General features: G+C 37.9%; 1 long non-coding RNA gene across 3 annotated transcripts in view; it reads left to right on the top strand.

The window, feature by feature from the left end:
- Positions 1-20,084, top strand: part of LOC144456759 (uncharacterized) — a 76,294-nt gene that overhangs the window by 46,862 nt on the left and 9,348 nt on the right. For 2 of the 3 annotated variants that reach the window (XR_013485836.1, XR_013485831.1), the window contains 2 exons: positions 10,700-10,784; positions 12,731-12,787. This is a non-coding gene — a long non-coding RNA (uncharacterized LOC144456759). Of the gene's footprint in view, positions 1-10,699; positions 10,785-12,730; positions 12,788-20,084 lie in introns of those variants that run through there. The other variant, XR_013485835.1, reaches the window with a different exon arrangement.

Raw genomic sequence — 20,084 nt, 5'->3', positions numbered from 1 at the left:
ATCTCCAAGAGATGGTTATAATGTCAGCAAGCCCCTACTGTTTCAAAGACTCTTAAGTTTAGTGGCAGAAAGGACCTTGGAGGTCATCAAGTCTAACTACATCATTTTTTCAGTCAAGGAAACTCAGGTCAAGAAAGATTAAATGATTTTCCCAAGATCATGTACCCAGTAAGTTTCTGAGAAAGCATTTGAACGCAAGTCTTCCTGCTTCCAAGTCCAGTACTCCATTCACTGCATCAAATCTTGGACTAATTTGGATGGAGCAAACATTGTGGTCTACAAGCTGACAAAAACCACATCAACGATTTTGAATGTGTGGATGTGGTGATGGTTGAGCAGAGAAGCAGTAAGCAAATTCCAGCTGCCTAACATGTCACTTTCTATGAATGAAGACCATCTATTAAAATAAAAAATAGCCCCTGGAACCAATGGCAACATTCAATAATTAAGGTCATTCCTGTAAGCTATTGTTTCAGTAAAGTTGTAATTCCAGGAAGCCTTGTAGATTGTATTTGTTTATGTATTATTTATGTAGATTTTTATCACTACAGCCTTAGCTAAAAGTAGCCTCAGTGCAGAAAGGACAGCAAAACTGCATTAGTTAAAAGGCATTTGTCAGAGTCTAACAGCAACTGTAAGAAAATACAAAACAGCAAAAATATGGCTTCAAGTTCTCTAAGAATAAGACTAAAATTTCAAGTTAAAAAAGTTCCTCCTTTAATTCAGCCATTCAAATGAGTAGGTTGTGCATTATCTTAAAAAAGAGGCAAGAAATTTCAAGATGGAAATGAGATATCAAGGAACATGTTTCAGCTACTGGAAACAACAAACCAGAATCTGCCAGTGTTTCAGAAAGCATCTCTTTACCTATAAGTGAGTTACATGCACTTAGAAATTATGCAGATCATTCTTATCTATTCACTGAAGTCCCCTATGACCATCTGCGAGGCCACACTTAGTTGAGCAGTAGTTACAGTAAATAAAATTCTGTCAGGGCTTCAGGGATTTGTATCTTGTCAGCATGGCCGTTCCCTCTGGAAAAACAGATCTTGGCCTCTTATAACTCTTATAATCTAGTAAATGGTCTTTAAAAATTACTATTGCGAAAAAAAATCATCATCAGTATGGCAAGGAGCCTCTCTGAATTTAGCTAGACTGATCCTCTGATAGCAGACTTATATAGTCTATCACCAGGCTGTACTGGCAGCCTTTCCAGCTTGGTTGGAGCTGGCAGAACTGGTGCTCTGCTGGCATAGCCATTGAAAGCCCAGGGTCACCTCTATATCTGGATGCCAGAGCAGGGTTTTAGTGGTGGAAATAATATTAGCTAACATTTACACAGTAGCCAATCACTTTACATACATTATCTTGGATGACACTCATAATGACCTACATAAACTCAGAAGTCACAAAATTAAATTTCCTCTTGATATTCGCTATAGCTGGGACCACTTCATTCAGATTACGCCTCCTCCAACTCATCTGAAATGGTGAGGTTTTTGCTGGCTCTTTCTGCTTTTCCTTGGAATTGGCTAGTTTTAAATGATAATTCATACATTGTCCTGGCTAGAGGAGGAAGGTAAGGGCAGAAAATGACCTTCCCAGATTGTGTAATCAGGGCTGGCTTTGTGCAAAGGGAGACTAAGGAGACTAGACAGCTTCAGCCTGCTGTGATTTGAGGGACCAAAAGCCCTCCCTCTCTCCAAATCCCATCTCTCATGCCCTTCTACAGTAGCTGAAATTCCCACCATAGATTGTTTTTTGCTTTGGTTTAAGGAAAAGGTCTAACTTTTTTTGTGTGTGTGGTGACATGGACCTATTCAACAGTTTGGTAAAGCAGTAAAGTTATAGGTTAGTGAAAATAATGGTATAAGTTCTTCCTCACCCAAGTTCATGGACTCACTGAAATATTCAAGGGGTCTAACTCCAAACTCTTTTGTTTAAGGAATTATAGTCTATAATAAGACACCTTTAAAATGCAAGGATCATCCATGGAAGACGTAACACATGAATAACCATTAGCAACCATGAGAGGCATTATGGTGTAGTAGAGTGCTGGACTTAGAATCAGAAAGACCTAGGTCCCACCTCATCTACTAGCTGTGTGGCCGTGGAAAAATCACATAATTTCTCTGTGTTTCTATTTTTTTCTCTTGTAAAATGAGGGAATAGCCTTTCCTATGGGCCTATATTATAATACAGATGAGTTTCTTAACACTCTAGGATAGGACAGGTTCCTGAGGGGATGGGATGAATGATGAGAAAGTAATGGAGGATAGAGAAGTTGGGAAACATCTTTCTATCTCAGCTGGGATGGAAGGACAGTGGTCACTCAGAGGCCCATTCCACTGCAGATTGGCCCAAGAGCTTTGCTCTACTCCATTTCTGATCTGGGCTTGTCTGCCCCTCCTTGGGCAGCCTAGTGCCTGACCCCAACTCTTGCAGTTCATCATATTGGGTCTGGACCTAGTACAGATGCCAAATCAGTTTAATGCATTGGAACTCAGAACTCCTGAGCTCAAATGATCCATCAACCTCAGCCTACCTCCTTGCCTGACCTGGGAGCACTTTCTCTCCATCAGTGCTCAAGAAATGCTTCTACCTTTCTAGGAGACGTCGGTGGCAGTGACTTAGGAAGTTGCCTCCTCTGAAGTCCCCAGCCTACCCTGTGGCACTCTCATTGGGGCACTTCTTTCCCCTTCATCAGCTTAGAATCTTGGTAATATCCTGGGCTTGATTCCTTCCAACCCCAGCTACACTGGTCCCTGGCCCCTATCTTGTTCCAGGTGCAGAAAATGCAAGTTCTGACTCTGATCATATAAGTAATAGACATCACCAAGGACCAAGTTTCGTCCATGTTCACACATAAACCCCACAGGCTACTGTAAGAACTGCACAGTCTCCAAAGTTTAATTTCAAGCTGTAGGTAAGTTGCTTTGTGATACCATGAAATACAGAAAGGCAAAATATGGTATTTCACATGCTGAGAAGTCAAACACATAAAAAAAGCCTCCGTGTTTATATGACCTACTCAAGATTTACATCTTGCTCAAACCTTTACCTTTACAGTGATCTTTCAGCCTGTGAAAATGGAAGTGGGTTATGTGTATCTATCATAAACCATACAAAAATAAATAACTTCAAGTAGATCTTTTAAAAATGTCATGTGCCTATGGGCCAATCACTTCTGACGTACTTTTTTTTTCCTTAAAAGAAATTCAAGTGTTCTTTGGGGAAGTGAGTAGACAGTCCACAGCTCAGGAACATCAGAACCAGAAACTTTTCCCAGGTCTATAGCAGACACAGTCACCAGATCTTGGGAAAGCTCTTAATCCTCTCTGCATAGCTGGATGAGATGGAGCTACTAGATTCATTGCTTTTTTTTTTTAATTTGAATTGACTAATTGAAACGATCAAAGAATGAATTAAAATTTGCTTAAGCCATTTAAACGTATAGCTATGGCCTATGTATCCCTGTTTCCTCATCTGAAAAATGAGGGCAATAATGCTGAGGGAGCATGGCTTAGTAGATAGAATGATGGATTCAGAGACCTGTGTTCAAATCCCACTCTAGATACTTCCTAGCTGTGTGACAGTAGGAAAGTCATAATCTCTTTGGGCCTCAGTTCTTCATCTGTAAAATAGGGGTCCTAGACTTTTAAGGCTCTTTTCTGGCTCTAAATCCATGATCCTTTTATTCCTGGGAGGGGGGGTCTGTTAGGTGCTTTGAGATCTTCTATTGGGCAAATTGGGCAGCTACGTGGTACAGTAGATAAAGTACTGGACCTGAAGTCAGGGAGACCTGATGGCTTCAGATACTTACTAGCTCTGTGAGCCTGGGCAAGTCATTTAACCCTATTTGCCTCAGTTCCTCAGCTGTAAAATGATCTGGAGAAGGAAATGACAAACCACAAACCACTCTAGTCTCTGCCAAGAAAACCCCAAATGGGGTCATGGAGAGTTGGACATGAATGGAAAAAAAATGATTTAAAAACAATAAAAATTGGACAAATCTATTTAAATCCACAACATCAAACCATGAGAGTTTCATAAGATAGACAGGAAGAGAAGGGCTGTGACCTTTATAAGAAGAAGGAATCACTTCAATGAGATCAGATTTACAGGAACATTTAAATCATGTATGAATATTTCTGTCTTTGCCATCTCATCTGGACCAATTCACGTTCCTTTCTTTCCATAAATGCTACCTGAAAGATTGGTTCAAGATCTGGGAGGCTTTGGCTTGACTTCTTTTACTGTTATATATACCAAAGCAAGACTTGGACTGTACATCAGTTTTCCCTCTCTCATTCTACAAAATCATCCCACTTCCTTTTCCAGTCATACTTTTCCTTGGGGGAAAGCACAATCTCGTTTTCACAATGGGATTCATCCTAATCTCTTCTTCCTACTCAATCTTGAACCCAATTCACAATCCAAAATGGTAGCACCTATCCCAGATATTTGTCCTGTTCAATCCAATCAAATGATCCATCCCTAGGCAATGTAGTCTTTATCAACTCTCTTTATGTATTTGCCAATAGTTAGATTGCTGTCTTGTGGGAGGTCATGTTTCTCATTGAGAAGTCCTTATAGTGTACTAAGATCATGACACAAGCAGCACAATGTCATTTCTGAACAGAAACATCCAGAAAAGCCCACTAGCAATAGACAATTTCTCTTGGAAATCTTCTGTGACTCTTGCAAGCATGTTTGATGAGCTTAGGGCTCCCTAGCTGATATTTCCCTTGAAGTTGATACTGTATCATTGAACAAAATTGTCTTCATGATCACATTTGTTATGAAATCTTCTGTGATCTTAACTAACACAGAGGGAACACCTTGAGGAGATTGTTCAAACCCATATTTTGTTCTAATGAATCTAATAGGTTTTTTTTTTAATAAATGTATTTATTTTTCATTGTCAACATTCACTTCCATAAGATTGAGTTCCAAATTTTCTTCCCATCTCTTCTCTCCCTCACCCCAAGACAGCGTGTAAATTCAACATATGCATTCATATTAAACCTATTTTCACATTAGTCATGTTGTAAAGAAGAATTAGAACCAATGGGAGAAAACACGAGAAAGAAGAAACAAATTTTTAAAAAAAGAAAAAGAAAAAAGAGAGAGAGCAAAAAATATGCTTCAATCTGCATTCAGACTCCATAGTTCTTTCTTTGGATGTGGATAGCATTTTCCATCATGAGACCTTTGGAGATGTCTTAGGTCCTTGCATTGCTGAGAAGGGCTAAGTTTATCAAAGTCAGTCATTACATAATGTGGCTGTTACCGTGTAAAACATTCTGCTCACTTCACTCAGCATCAGTCCATACAAGTCTTTCCAGATTTTTTTGAAGTCTACCTGCTCATCATTTCTTATGCCACAATAGTATTCCATTACATTCACATACTTTTTGAGCCATTCCCCAACTGATGAGCATCCCCTCAATTTCCAGTTCTTCGCCACCACAAAAAGAGCTGCTATAAATATTTTTGTACATGTGGATCCTTTTCCCATTTGTATGATCTCTCTGAGACATAGCCCTGAAAGTGCTATTGCTGGGTCAAACGGTAGGAACATTTTTTGTATTTTATAGCCCTTTGGGCATAGTTTCAAATTGCTCTCCAAAATGGTCAGATCATTTCACAACTCCACCAACAATGCATTAATGTTCCAGTTTTCCCACATCTTTTCCAATACTTATCATTTTCTTGTTTTGTCATGTTGATCAATCTGATTGGTGTGATGTGGTACCTCAGAGTTGTTTTGATTTGCATTTCTCTAATCAATATTGATTTAGACCATTTTTTCATATGACTATAGATGGCTCTAATTTCTTCATCTGAGAACTGCCTGTTCATATCCTTTGAAATTGGTCTATAATTGGTCTAGAATTTTCCTTCTGTTTTGACTCTTCCCGGTTTAGGTATCAGCACCATATTTGTATCATAAAAAGAATTTCTTCACTTAGTTTCAAAATAGTTTATATAATATTTGAATTAATTGTTCTTTAAATGTTTGATAGAATTCACTTGTAAATCCACCTGGCCCTGGAGATTTTTTCCTAGGGAGTTCATCAATGGCTTGTTCAATTTCTTTTTCTGGGATTGGGTTATTTAAGTATTTTACTTCCTCTTCTGTTAACCTGGGTAATTTATATTTTTGTAAATATTTATCTATTTCACTAAGATTGTCAAATTTATTGGCATACAGTTGAGCAAAATAGTTCTTAATTATTGTTTTCATTTCCTCTTCCTTGGTGGTGGATTCATCCTTTTTATTTTTGATACTGGTAATTTGGTTTTCATCTTTCTTTTCTTAAATTAAATTAACTAAAGGTTTATCTATTTTATTGTTTTTTTTTCATAAAACCAGCTCTTAGTTTTATTTATTAGTTCAATAGTTTTCTTAATTTCAAATTTTATTAATCTCTCCTTTGGTTTTCAGTATTTCTAATTTAGTGTTTAATTGAGGATTTTTAATTTGTTCTTTTTCTAGTTTTTTTTTCTATTATATTCATGTAGGCACTTAGAGATACAAAACTTCCCCAAAGAACCACTTTTGCTGCATCCCATAAGGTTTGGTATGTTGTCTCATTATTGTCACTCTCATGATTGTTTCTGTGATTTGGCGTTTGATCCACTCATTCTTTAGAAATAGATTATTTAGTTTCCAATTAACTTTTAGTCTATCTTTCCATGGCTTTTTATAACATGTAATTTTTATTGCATCATGAACTGAAAAAGATGCATTTAATACTTTTGCCTTCTTTACTGGATTGTGAAGTTTTTATACCCTAGTACATGGTCAATTTTTGTGTAGGTGCCATTTACCACTGAGAAAAAGATATATTCCCTTGTATCTCCATTAAATTTTCTCTAGAGGGCTACCATATCTAACTTTTCTAAAATTCTACGTACCTCCTTACCTTTTCTTGTTTATTTTGTAGTTAGATTTATCTGGTTTAAAGAGGAGGAGGTTGAGGTCCTCCACTCGTATAGTTTTTCTGTCTGTTTCTTCCTGTAACTCCCTGAATTCTTTAAGAATTTGGATTCTATACTATTTGGTGCATATATATTTAGTAATGATATTATCTCATTGTCTATGATACCTTTTAACAGGATGTAGTTTCCTTCCTTATCTCTTTCTATTAGATATATTTCTGCTTTTGCTTTGTCTGAGATCAGGATTGCTACCCCTGCTTTTTTTTTTTTTACTTCAGCTGAAGCATAATGTATTCTGCTCCAGCCTTTTACCTTCATTCTGTGTATATCCCTCTATTTCAAATGTGTTATTTGTAAACAACATATTGTAAGATTATTGTTGTTAATCCATTCTGCTATCCACTTCTGTTTTATGGGAGAATTTATCCCATTCACATTCATGGTTATGATTAGTATCTGTGTCTTTCTCTCCATCCTATTCCCACCTGTTTATGCTTTTATTTTTCCTTTCTTTCTTTTCTTCCTCAGCAGAGTTTTACTTTTGACCACCACCTCCCTTTTCTTTCCCCTTTCTTCTCCTACTGCCTATAGGGCAAGTTAGATTTCTGTACCTGAGTATGTTATTCCCTCCTTGAGCCAAATCTGATGAGAGTAAGGTTCAAATAATGCTCATCTCCCTCCCTTTTTTCCCCTGTCCTGCAATATGTCCTTGTGCCTCTTCATGTGATGTAATTTACCTTTTTCTGCCTCTTCCTTTACTCTTCTCCCATTACAATCATTTTTCACCATATAATTAGGTTGGTTTTTTTTTTATCATCACATCAAAATCAATTTATACCCACACCCTCTATCTATGTATATTCCTCCTAAATGTCTTAATAAAAACACAATTCTCAAGAATTATAAGTATCATCTTCCCATATGGGTATGTAAAGAGTTTGCCCTTATTGAATAACATGTTTTTATTTTTCTTTCCTATTTACCTTTTTGTGTCTCTCTTGAGTCTTCTATTTGAAGATGAAATTTTCCATTGAGCTCTGGTCTTTTCATCAGGAAGATCTGTAAGTCTCCTATTTCATTGAATGTCCATCTCCTCACCTGAAAGTTTATGTTCAGTTTTGCTGGGGAGTTGATCCTTGATTGCAGATCAAGCTCCTTTGCCTTATGGAATATCATATTCTAAGCCCTCAAATCTTTTGATATAGAAGCTGCAAGGTCCTGTGTAATCCTGACTGTGGGTTCCATGATATTTGAATGTTGGGTTTTTTTTCTGGTTACTTATAATATTTTTTTCCTTGACCTAATAATTCTGGAATTTGGCTACAATATTCCTTGGCATTTTCAATTTGGAATCTCTTTCAGGAAGTGATCAGTGGATTCTTCCTTTTTTTTTTTAATATAAACTTATTTAATTTTAGTTTTCAATATTTACTTCCACAAGATTTTGAGTTCCAAATTTTCCCCCATCTCACCCCTCCCCCCATCCCAAGATGGCATGCATTCTGAATATTTCTTCCCCTAGTCTGTCCGCTCTTCTATCTCTCCCTCCTTCTCTTATCCCCTTCTGTTTTCCTGTAGAGCAGGATAGACTTCTATACCCCATTTCCTGTATTTCTTATTTCCCAGTAGCATGTGAAAATATCTTTTTAAACATATGTTTTTAAAACTTTAGGTTTCAAATTTTCTCCCTTCCTCCCTCCCCACCCACTCTCATTGAAAAGGCAAGCAACTCAATATAGGTTATACATGTGCAGTTATGCAAAACACTTCCATAGTAGACATGGTTTGAAAAACTAACTCTATTTCCCTTAATCCTATCCTGCCCTCCCATTTATTCTGTTCTTTCTTTTGACCCTGTCCCTCCTCAGAAGTATTTGCTTCTGATTACCCCCTTTCCCAATCTGCTGTCCTCTCTATCATCACCCTGCTCTCTTATCCCCTTCTCCCCCTATTTTCCTGTGGGGTAAGACAGATTTCCATGACCAATTGAATGTAAGCCAAATCCTATGAGAATAAGATTCACTCATTCCCTCTCACCTTCCCCATTTCCCCTACTGTAAGAGCTTTTCTGTTTTTTTTGTGAGATAATTTACCCCATTCTACCTCTCCCTTTCTTCCTTTCTGAGTATAATCCTCTCTCATCCCTTAATTTTATTCTCCAGATATGACCCCTTAATCTTCAACTCACCCTGTGCCCTCTATCTATCTATCTATCTATCTCTATCTATCTATCTATCTATCTATCTATCTATCTATCTATCTATCTATCTATATACATATATATATTTTTTCTTCCAACTACCCTAATACTGACAAAGGTCTCATGAGTTATAAATATCATCTTTCCATGCAGGAATGTAAACAGTTCAACCTTAATAAGTCTCTTATGATTTCTCTTTCCTGTTTACCTCTTCATGTTCCACTTGAGTCTTGTATTTGAAAGTCAAATTTTCTATTCAGCTCTGGTCTTTTCATCAAGAATGCTTGAAAGTCCTCTATTTCACTGAATGACCATTTTTTCCCCTGAAGGATTATACTCAGTTTTGCTGGGTAGGTGATTCTTGGTTGTAATCCTATCTCCTTTGCCCTCCAGAATATTATATTCCATGCCCTGTGGTCCTTTAATGTAGAAGCTGCTAAATCTTGTGTTATCCTGATTGTGTTTCCACAATACTTGAATTGTTTCTTTCTGGCAGCTTGTAATATTTTCTCCTTGACCTGGGAACTCTGGAATTTGGCTACAATATTCCTAGGAGTTTTCCTTTGGGATCTCTTTCAGGAGGAGATTGTGGATTTTTTCCATTTCTATTTTGCCCTCTGGTTCTAAAATATCAGGGCAGTTTTCCTTGATAATTTCTTGAAAGATGATGTCTAGGCTCTTTTTTTGATCATGGCTTTCAGATAGTCCAATAATTTTTAAATTCTCTCTCCTGGATCTATTTTCCAGGTCAGTTGTTTTTCCAATGAGATATTTCACATTGTTTTCTAATTTTTCATTCTTTTGGATTTGTTTTACAGTGTCTTGATTTCTCATAAAGTCACTAGCTTCCAATTGCTCTATTCTACTTTTTAAGGAAGTATTTTCTCCAGTAATTTTTTGGACTTCCTTTTCCATTTGGCCAATTTTGCTTTTTAGGGCATTCTTCTCCTCATTGGCTTTTTGGACCTCTTTTGCCATTTGGGTTAGGCTATTTTTTAAGGTGTTATTTTCTTCAGTATTTTTTTGGGTCTCCTTTAGCAAGCTGTTGACTTGTTTTTCATGATTTTCTTGCATCACTCTCATTGCTCTTCCCAGTTTTTCCTCTACTTCTCTTGCTTGCTTCTCAAAATCCCTTTTGAGCTCTTCCAAGGACTGGGACTGATTCATATTTTTCTTGGAGGCTTTGGATGTAGGAGCTTTGACTTTGTTGTCTTCTTCTGGTTGTATGTTTTGATCTTCTTTGTCACCAAAGTAAGATAATATAGTCTGACTCTTTTTGCACTGCTTGCTCATGATCCTGGCCAATTACTTGAGTTTTAAACTCTTTGTTAAGGTAAGAGTTCTGCTCCCAATGTGGAGAATGTACTGTTGCAAGCTTCAGGGGTTTGTACGGCTGTTTTCAGAGATACTTGTAGAGACCTGTAAATTTTCAGTTCTTCCAGGGTGGTATGATAAGAGGTGAGGTGTTTACTCTTTCTTGGCTTTTCCTCTGGTCTATTAATGACACAAGTACTCCTTTCTGTCCTATAACTGTGGGTTTCCTCTTCACAGCTACTACAAGCTCCACCATGCCAAGACTCTTCCTCACCCCTGGACCGCCATCCAGAACTGTGACCCAGATCCAAGCACGGACAAAGTAAGAGATTCCTGCCTTAGCACTGGCAAAGAGATCCCTGAAATCCCTCTCTGATCAGCCACTGGATTACACCTCAGTCTGTGGGCTGGAAGCTCAGGAAGCAGCTGCCTCCTCAGAGCCACACTCTTGGGGAACTGTAGCTGAGACCCTGTGTTTCTCTTTCAGCACCACAGAAACAGACTTTTCCCACTGACCTTCTAAGTTGTCTTTGCCATTCATGGATTTAGGAGTCTGGAGACCACCACAGCTGCCCTTGATTCAGTCCTCTGAGGCCTGCTCCAGGTTTGCTGTGGCCTGTGTGCCAATGCCACACTGTGCTCCTCTCCCAGCCCCAAAAGATATACCTTTCTGATCATTCATCCAGGTTGTCTTGGGCTGGAAATTTGTTTCACTCTGTCTTTTCGTGGGTTCTGCTGCTTTATAATTTGTTTAGAGCCATTTTTATATGTATTTGGAGGGGTTTGGCAGTGGATTCTTTCAATGACTATTTTACCCTCTGGTTCTAGGACCTCAGGGCAGTTTTCCTGGATGATTTCTTGAAAGATACTATCCAGGCTCTTTTTTTTTTATCATGGCTTTCATGTAGACCAATAATTCTTAAATTATCTCTCCTGGATCTATTTTCCAGGTCAGTTATTTTTCCAGTGAGGTATTTTACATTTCCTTCTGTTTTTTCATTCTTTTTATTTTGTTTGACTGATTCTTGATGTCTCAAAGAGTCATTACCTTCCACTTGCCCAATTCTGATTTTTAACAAATTATTTTCTTCAGTTAGCTTCTGTACTTCCTTTTCCATTTTTCCAATTCCACTTTTTTAAGGAGTTGTTTTCATCAATGTACTTTTTTCCCATTTTGTCAATTGCATTAAAGGAATTTTTCAATTTTTCTTCTCTCTCTTTTATTTGACTTTTAAAATCCTCTTGAACTCTTCCAAGAAGGTTTGTTGGGCTTTAGACCAGTTCATATTCCCCTTTGAGGTTTCAGATGTGGGTATATTGATAATGCTGTCCTCTTCCAAATTTGTGTTTTAATCTTCCCTGTCCCCATAGTAAGAATCTATGGACTTTGTTTTTCTTTGTTGCTTTTAGATCATTTTGTTTACATTTTTTCCTGGCTTTTAAAGTTAATCTCTGGTTCTGAGTCACAGGGGGCACTGTCCAATGCTTCTTGTGCTGGGGGCTAAAGGCCTGGTTACTGACTTTGTATGCTGGGGCCTCAGGTGCTGGCAGCTGGGGGCTGTAAGGCTTACCTGGTCCTGAGCTGGAGCTGGTGGTGATGGCTGGTGTGTGCTGAGGCCAGGTGGGGTTTTTCTGCATTTCCCCAGGGTTATGCTGAAGTTCATGAGGTTGGAGGTGGGGGTGGGGGTGGAGGTGGTCTGGCCATTGGATGTCACCTCCTCTCCTTGGGCTACACTAGAACATGGATAAGATTGAGCTGCTAGTGGACACCTGTCCAGCAGCACATATGGTGGTTCTCCATACTAGCATCTGCCTGGCTCCCCTGGCACACCAAGGCATGGTGGGGGTCCTGCTGTTGGTGCTTACCTGCTCCACCACTCTAGGGCTCAGGATCTCCTGCTGATTTGCTGAGGTACAGCTTACTGATGGCATGTTGGGATACCTCCTGTCCTGTACTGGTCCCCTCAAGCCACAGCAACAGGGACCTTTCCCATTAATCCCCTTAGCTCATGAGCCAAAATACTGCTGCACCCTGTCTTTCTTCTGGCTCCACTGTTCCAGGATTTTTCCTGAGGTGGTATTTTCTGGATTTTTTAAGGTAAATTGGGAGAGTGAGAGCAACTTACTGCTTACTCTGACATCTTGACTCCTAGAAGTCTAATAGGTTTTTTTTTTAACCTTTCAGTCAATTATAAGAGCGTGAAGATGTGGTATGCTGTAGAAAATTATTTACTAAAATTAATCTTTTCTTTTCTCATACTTTTATAGAGGATACCCCCAATCCATATACGGGCCATTCTCATAAAGCTTTTCTAGAAATAAGTAAGTAGTGATGTGTTTTGGTAATAGTTGTCTTCTTAATTACCTTTTGGTATTAGTGTTATCTGTGATCTTTCCCATTCTTTGGGGACCTTCACTTCTCTGAAATATTTTGAAAATGGAGCCCTGAGTATTTCTAAAATTGGGTCATCTACAGCAGAGGTTTCTTCTGTATATGTTTAGTTAGTTCTTACAGACTTCATCCTCTTTAATGTCCATTTCATCACATACAATTGAGGTCGTACAGTCCAGATGTAGCGTGTTGACCATCACTATTGCTGCTGAGAATCTATCCCCCTCAGAAGTACTGGTAGATCTGTTGCATTTTGCATCTATTTGCTGTTTTCCTTCAAGCAGTTCTAAAAATAGTTTAGAGCAGAGGTGGGGAACCTGTGGCCTCTAGGTCCTCAAGCATATCCCTTTGACTAAATCAAACTTGACAGTCAAAGGGCCGCACTTGAAAACCCAGAGGCCACATGTGGCCTCAAGGCTGCAGGTTCCCCAGCCCTGCTCTGGAGACTACCTATGGTAGTTGTACAACCACACACACTTACTGCAAACTGTTATGTCTCTCAATTCCATTTCATTGTTTCATGAAATGATTTCACTTGCAATTTTCTTCATTCTCCTTTGCAATGTTTCAGAAGTGAGCTTGTATTTTAAAATGACATTTTTCTTAACTGTTATATCACTCCTCTTGGATAAGGAATGCAAATGTTTGTGCAATGGCCTAACTAGTTACTTATATAGCCATAGCCTCCCAGCCACATTTCCTCACCTGCATAGTGAGAACAATAAAACTACTTCCTGGGACATTTGTCAGGTACTTTTGAGATCTTCTCTTCAATAGCTCTACTTCAATCCAGAGAATAAATAGAATGACATTTAAATAGGCATGTATGTCACCACATTTGATGTTATTGATAAATCATCTTGACTAGGAAAATCCTAGGGAACAAAACGTGGGAACATGTAATTCCTTTTGAACCGTTGAACTTCTGGGGAAGATCTACTTTGACATTCCCTTGAAAGTTTAGAGAAGGTTCAATGGGTAATTTCTTTTCCCATCTATGGTTTCAATGCTACCTTGCTGGTTTGATTTGTTTCCAAAAGTGAATGCTCTAAAGAAGAAAATGTCAAGTGTAAATCTTCAGCTTGGCTATAAAACATGCTTATAAAAGCTTATGGGGCTTTCTACCTAAAAAAAAAAAAAAGGTTTTGTTAATATTGTGAGCCAAAAGCAATGTGTTTGCTGGAATCCATTTGGAATGGCAACACTTCTGATTCACACTAACAGCATCTAAACCAACCCTCCTTAAATCTCACCTTCTCCTTTCCTGTCCACCTCAAGGACTCATTATGTGAACAGGTAATTTTGATTAGGCTCAGTGGAAATGAAACCAAAGTGTCCAAGTCCGAAGCTCTGTAGAGCGCATCAGAAGTATTCAGTGACAACAAAGGAACTTGGTTGCTTTTCATTTCTTTTTTGTTAAAGAAAATGGTATTGATATCTTTTGTTTTTACTTCGCCTATGTTTCCCAAAATATCCTTCCCCTATCCCACTGAGTCATCCTTTATAACAAAGAATAAAAAGGAGAAAAAATAATTCAGGAAAACTAACAGGCATATCAAATTTAAAAAAACCCATTATATTCAATACTCACACCCATAGTCCCCAATTTCTGCAAAGAAAATGTGCTGTCTTCTTATATCTCTTCAATGATGCCAAGCTTTATCATTATACTTTTATAATTTTTATTTTATTTTTAAATTTACAAGAATCCATTTTCTCTCCCTACTCCCTCCAATTTAACAAAAAAAAGAGAAATACAACTAGATAGGCATATCAAATCATAGAGATAAAATCAGATATTAGATATGCACAGTCAAACAAAATAAATTCCCACATTGTCCATGTCCAAAAACAAATATCTCAGTTTATCTCTTGATTCCATCACCTCTCTGTCATGAAATTGGTAGCAAAATTATCATCAATCCTTTAGAAACATGGTTGGCTATTTCATTTATCAGAGTACTTAAATCTTTCAAAATTAATTTCTTTACAATGTTGTAATTAATATAAATTGTTCACCTAGTTTTGCTCACTTTGCTCTGTGTAAGTTCACACAAGTCTTCTAAGTTTTCTGGACCCATGTCTTTTTTCATTTCTTATGGCACTAAAGTATAACATAGCACTTATATACCATTTGTTCAGCTATTCCCCAATTTATGGGCATCCCCTTTATTTCCAAGTCTTTGATACTACAAAAAGAGCTGTTATGAATATTTTTGTATAGGTGTACACTTTTTGTCTGTCCTTAGTATTCCTGGGTCAAAGGATATGGGTATGTATAGTTTTTTGACTTTTGGGGCATATTTCTAAAGTGTTTATAGAATAGCTTGACCAATTCAAAATTATGCTGGTGGTGTGTTCAAGTACCTACTTACCTGCAGTCCCTCCAGTATTTGTCATTTTCCTTTTTTGTCAACGTGGACAATCTGTTGGTTACAAAACAGAAGCTCCGAGTTGCTTTAATTTACATTTCTTAAATTACTAGAGTTTTGAAAAAAGTTAATACAATTCTTGATAGCTTTAAGAACTGCCTATTACTATCCTTTGACCATTTATCAATGGAGAATGGCTCTTATTATTATAAACTTGAATCAGTTACATATATATGCATATATATGTATCTTTGAAAAGAGTTCATTACAATTTTATGGAATTCAGTGAGATTTTTTGTTCTTTCTATTTAATTGTTGTAGTTATTATGCATATTTTTTCTTGCTTCTGCTGACTTCATTTTGAATCAGTTCATGTAACTCTTCATATGGTTTCTTGTATTTACCAATTCAGTATTATTTTTACATTCTTTTTTTACTATAAATGTATTTATTTTTAGTTTTCAACATTTACTTCCACAAGATTTTGAGTTCCAAATTTTCACCCCATCTCACCCTTCCCTCCACCCCAAGATGGCATGCATTCTGAATATCCCTTCCCCTAGTCTGTCTTCTCTTCTATCTCTTCCCCCTCCCTTCCCTTATCCCCTTCTCCTTCTATTTTCCTGTAGGGCAGGATAGACTTCTGTACCCCATTTCCTGTATTTCTTATTTCCCAGTTGCATGTGAAAACATTTCTTTAAACATGTGCTTTTAAAACTTTGGGTTCCAAATTTTCTCCCTTCCTCCCTCCCCACTCACCCTCATTGAAAGGGCAAGCAACTCAATATAGGTTATACATGTACAGTTATGCAAAACACTTCCATAGTAGACATGTTGTGAAAAACTAACGCTATTTCCCTTAATTCTATCCTCCCCATTTATTCTATTCTTTCTTTTGACCCTGTCCCTCCTCAGAAGTATTTGCTTCTGATTACCTCCTTTCCCAATCTGCCCTCCTCTCTATCATCCCCCTGCTCTCTTGTCCCCCCACTACCCCTATTTTTCTCTAGGTTAAGACACATTTCCATACCCAATTGAATGTGTATATTATTCCCTCCTTAAGCCAAATCTGATGAGAATAAGATTCACTCATTCCCTCTCACCTTCCCCATTTCCCCTCCACTTAAGAGCCTTTTTTTCTGTTTTTGTGAGATAATTTACCCCATTCTACCTCCCTTTCTTCTTCTCTAGTATAATCCTCTCTCATCCCTTAATTTTATTCTCCAGATATGACCCCTTAACTTCAACTCACCTGTCCATCTATCTATCTATCTATCATCTACTATCTATCTATCTATCTATCTATCTATATCTATCATCTATCTATCTATCTATCTATCCTATACATACATACATAATATAATTTTTATAATATCATCTTTCCATGCCAGAATGTAAACAGTTCAATCTTAATAAGTCTCTTATGATTTCTCTTTCCTGTTTACCTCTTCATGTTCCACTTGAGTCTTGTATTTGAAAGTCAAATTTTCTATTCAGCTCTGGTCTTTTCATCAAGAATGCTTGAAAGTCCTCTATTTCACTGAATGACCATTTTTCCCTGAAGGATTATACTCAGTTTTGCTGGGTAGGTGATTCTTCATTGTAATCTTATCTCCTTTGCCCTCCAGAATATTATATTCCATGTCCTGTGGTCCTTTAATGGAGAAGCTGCTAAATCTTGTGTTATCCTGATTGTGTTTCCACAATACTTGAATTGTTTCTTTCTGGCAGCTTGTAATATTTTCTCCTTGACCTGGGAACTCTGGAATTTGGCTACAATATTCCTAGGAGTTTTCCTTTGGGGATCTCTTTCAGGAGGAGATGGTGGATTCTTTCAATTTCTATTTTGCCCTCTGGTTCTAAAATATCAGGGCAGTTTTCCTTGATAATTTCTTGAAAGATGATGTCTAGGCTCTTTTTTTGATCATGGCTTTCAGATAGTCCAATAATTTTTAAATTCTCTCTCCTGGATCTATTTTCCAGGTCAGTTGTTTTTCCAATGAGATATTTCACATTATCTTCTATTTTTCATTCTTTTGGATTTGTTTTATAGTGTCTTGATTTCTCATAAAGTCACTAGCTTCCAATTGCTCTACTCTAATTTTTAAGGAAGTATTTTCTTCAGTAATCTTTTGGACTTCCTTTTCCATTTGGCCAATTTGCTTTTTAGGGCATTCTTCTCCTCATTGGCTTTTTGGACCTCTTTTGCCATTTGGGTTAGGCTATTTTTTAAGGTGTTATTTTCTTCAGTATTTTTTTGGGTCTCCTTTAGCAAGCTGTTGACTTGTTTTTCATGATTTTCTTGCATCACTCTCATTTCTCTTCCCAGTTTTTCCTCTACTTCTCTTACTTGCTTCTCAAAATCCCTTTTGAGCTCTTCCAAGGCCTGGGACTGATTCATATTTTTCTTGGAGGCTTTGGATGTAGGAGCTTTGACTTTGTTGTCTTCTTCTGGTTATATGTTTTGATCTTCTTTGTCACCAAAGTAAGATAATATAGTCTGACTCTTTTTGCACTGCTTGCTCATGATCCTGGCCAATTACTTGAGTTTTAAACTCTTTGTTAAGGTAAGAGTTCTGCTCCCAATGTGGAGAATGTACTGTTGCAAGCTTCAGGGGTTTGTACGGCTGTTTTCAGAGATACTTGTAGGGACCTGTAAATTTTAGTTCTTCCAGGGTGGTATGATAAGAGGCGAGGTGTTTACTCCTTTCTTGGCCTTTGCTTTGGTCTATTAGTGACCAGAAGCACTCCTTTCTGTTCTGGAACTGTGAGGAGGGTTTCTTCTGCACAGCCACTAGAAGCTCTGCCATGCCAGTGCTCCTCTTCACCCCAGGACCACTGCCCAAAACTGTGACCCAGATCCAAGCATGGGCAAAGCGAGAGATTCTTGCCTCAGCACTGGCAAAGAGATCCCTGAAATCCCTCTCTGATCAGCCACTGGATTACACCTCAGTCTGTGGGCTGGAAGCTCAGGAGGCAGCCGCTATACCCTCTTAGGAACTGCAGCTGAGACCTGGCTCCCCCTTCTCAGCAACTCAGAAACAGACTTTTCCCACGGACCTTCTCAGTTGTCTTTGGTGTTCATGGGTTGAGAAGTCTGGAAACCACCACAGCTGCCCTTGATTCAGTCCTCTGAGGCCTGCTCCAGGTTTGCTGTGGCCTGTGTGCCCATGCCGTGCTGTGTTCCTCTTTCTATCTGGCGTGATATTTTTGATCAACCATCCATGTTGTCTTGGGCTAGAAATTTGCTTCGCTTTGCTTTTTGTAGATTCTGCTGCTTTAGAATTTGTTTAGAGCCATTTTTTATAGATATTTGGAGGGGTTTGGGGGAGACCTCAAGCAAGTCACTGCTTTAACTCTGCCATCTTGGCTCCGCCTCTTGTTTTTACTTTCTAATAGTTCTCTGACAAATATGGTTAGAAGGTGGTTAAGTAGAGCTTTAGATTCAGGGTCTTAAAATCTTGGAGATCCAGGCCTACCTCACAGACATTAACTGACTGTATGATTTACCTGGAATCTGGGCTGGTGACTTGACTTCTGAACCCTGCTTTTCTTGTTTATAAATGGTAAAACATCAGCAAACTCACCTGGCTTTTGTGAAGATCAAATAAAATGATATCTTTTTCCAATGCCTTGCAAACACTAATATGTCATATAAATATCAGTTGTTGATTATCAACATTATTGTTGTTTTTATTTTAGTCTTCTCATATTTTTATGAGATTCGAAAGTAGTCTTGTGACAATTCACTTCTTTTATATTTAATATTCTATAGACTACTACAGATGGAACAAAATAATTGCTTTTTGTAGTGAATAAAAACATTAAAATGTAAACTCTTTCTCTAAAAGGTAAATGAAAATATCTTCTTATCACTCCAATAGCAGGAAGATGTTATGTGTTCATCCCATTCCCATTTGGTTCTGATTCTCATTGTTATTGGCTAACAACACAAGTTAGTATATGTTTTCCTTTGTGTATAAGTCTGTTCTTTCCAATTGGATTTTAAGCTCCGTCAGGCACAGGGTCCGTATCTTAAATTTTTTTATATCTCTCCCTTACGCCACACTAAGTGATTTATTCACATAGTTACAATGCGAACTCAATACATTGGCCAAAGAGGAATAAGGTCAAAATTATGTGATACTGACAGTAAATCCAGACCACCCTGAATCAGTAGGTGAGAAAACTATAAGATCAGATAAAGGCTTCATAAGCTATTTCCTTGTGTTATCATTATAATACTATTTGTGTTCATTGTTAATCCATGTAAGAAACAAGATATCTCTTATTGGTGATTGGAAACAGTACTTTCCTTCCCATTAAATTGGCTGAATGTTCTGTACTAGTAAAGTGTGGGGTAGGTGGTTCTTGAGATCTCTTGTTCTGTTAAATAAGAGAGCTGTTTCTCCTTCTCTTTATCCTTCTGCTGCTGGTGATTTTACTCTCTGAGCCACTTAGGCTTGTAAAACAGGACTCATCATTTATTCTTCCCTCAACTCCACCCTATATATCTATTCAGTTTCTATGTTCAGCTTCTGAAATCCCTCTTTTCCAAGTCCTTCTCTCTACTTCTGTTATAACCAGTTACTCCTATTATAAACCAGTCTTCTCATTTGTACTCTTGCAACTATCTCCTAACTGGTCTTCCTACCTCTAATCTAACTGTTCCAGTCCATTTTTGACTCTGCTGCCTGATGGTCTTGCCCAATGTACTGCACCATCTTCATTTCCTTCCAGTTAAACTCCTGATTCAGACATTCAACAGTCTTGGAATCCTCAACTTCCTTCAGGGTCCTCTCAGGTGTCAGCAATTGGAGTAAAACCTTCCTGATCCTCCTAGCCATCTTTCTCCTCA

This window comes from Phascolarctos cinereus, unplaced genomic scaffold, assembly GCF_003287225.1.
Source record: "Phascolarctos cinereus isolate Bilbo 61053 unplaced genomic scaffold, phaCin_HiC Scaffold_1;HRSCAF=81, whole genome shotgun sequence".
Lineage (NCBI taxonomy): Eukaryota > Metazoa > Chordata > Mammalia > Diprotodontia > Phascolarctidae > Phascolarctos > Phascolarctos cinereus.
Note: the sequence above shows the minus strand (reverse complement) of the source record. Positions and strands in the feature narration are given on the sequence as shown.